Genomic DNA, 1,186 nt, shown 5'->3' with positions numbered 1-1,186 from the left:
ATGAACTGATTTATTTGTAGTTAGGGTTGTGGAAAGACTAATCATATCAATGAATATATTTTTATTCTGATATATTCAAGATCACGATTTCCATATAGTCTATGAATTATCTTGCTTAATGCGCTTCTATCTTGAGAACTCTAGTCGAGAGATCGAGGGGTTATCTGATAGAAGTAGTTTTAGTATATCTCGAGAGAGAATATTAAATAAAGTTAGAAAGAATTCAGCTTATGGGAATGACAAATTGTCTTGGATAATCTCATCCATTATTATTCATTGGAATGGTTAGGTGGACCAAAAGCCCTAGCAAATTCAACCAATTGTTACATACTTCAGCATTGTTACTTCTACTCTTGTTTTCCTTTTTCTACTTTTTCATTAGTTTTTATTCTCAAATCTGAAATTCGATTGCTCAAATAATTAAGGAAAGATGTAGTTCTAATACTTATTTTGTTAAATCCTCGTGGGAGCGATATTTTTATACTACTTGATAATTAGTGCACTTGCTAGGGTTATAATCATATCTATCAAGTTTTTGGACCCATTAACTAAGCCACTAACATAGAAAGTGTTTGAGAAACACGTGGAAAGTATGGGCTTATACCTTATTAGACAGTTATGCCCTTAGCACCAATCAGATTGATGTATCTTTTGACATTTATTGTAAATGAATAAAGTACATAATTGATTCATGTCATTGTGGTGTGTTTGTGTCTAATACCCTTAAATTGGACACTTATGAGACTCGTGCAAGTTTAGAATCTTGAGAGCAGTTGGATAGATCTTGGAAGATTTATCCTACCAAGGCTAACACTGATGTACTGCCAAGTTGGTTGGGGTAGTGACGGGTTGTCGAAGCCCTCAAAATTAATGCTAGTCACACAATAAAATTTTTGTAGTAATAGTGGTACTAAGTCGAATCCCACAGGGAGCTAGGGAATAATTTCTTAGCCGAATGCGCAATACAATAGAGGGGGAAAATTAAATAATTAAAAATTCTAAAAAAACAAGAAAGCAATAGTAATATCAAACAAGAGAAATCAGTCTTACCGTATTCTGGTTCAAGGGTTCGGATTAATCAATTGATCATCGATCATAGGTAGACTTTGACAGTCTTGCAATTCAAGCATTTAACCTTAGATTTATTTGGATAACCATAATAAACCTTATGTTTTCCTAAATCAGC

This window comes from Nelumbo lutea, chromosome 4 (genome assembly GCF_056320005.1).
Source record: "Nelumbo lutea isolate HS-2025 chromosome 4, American lotus-T2T, whole genome shotgun sequence".
Classification (NCBI taxonomy): Eukaryota; Viridiplantae; Streptophyta; class Magnoliopsida; order Proteales; family Nelumbonaceae; genus Nelumbo; species Nelumbo lutea.
The sequence above is the reverse complement of the archived record's forward strand: the minus strand, read 5'-3'. Positions refer to the sequence as shown.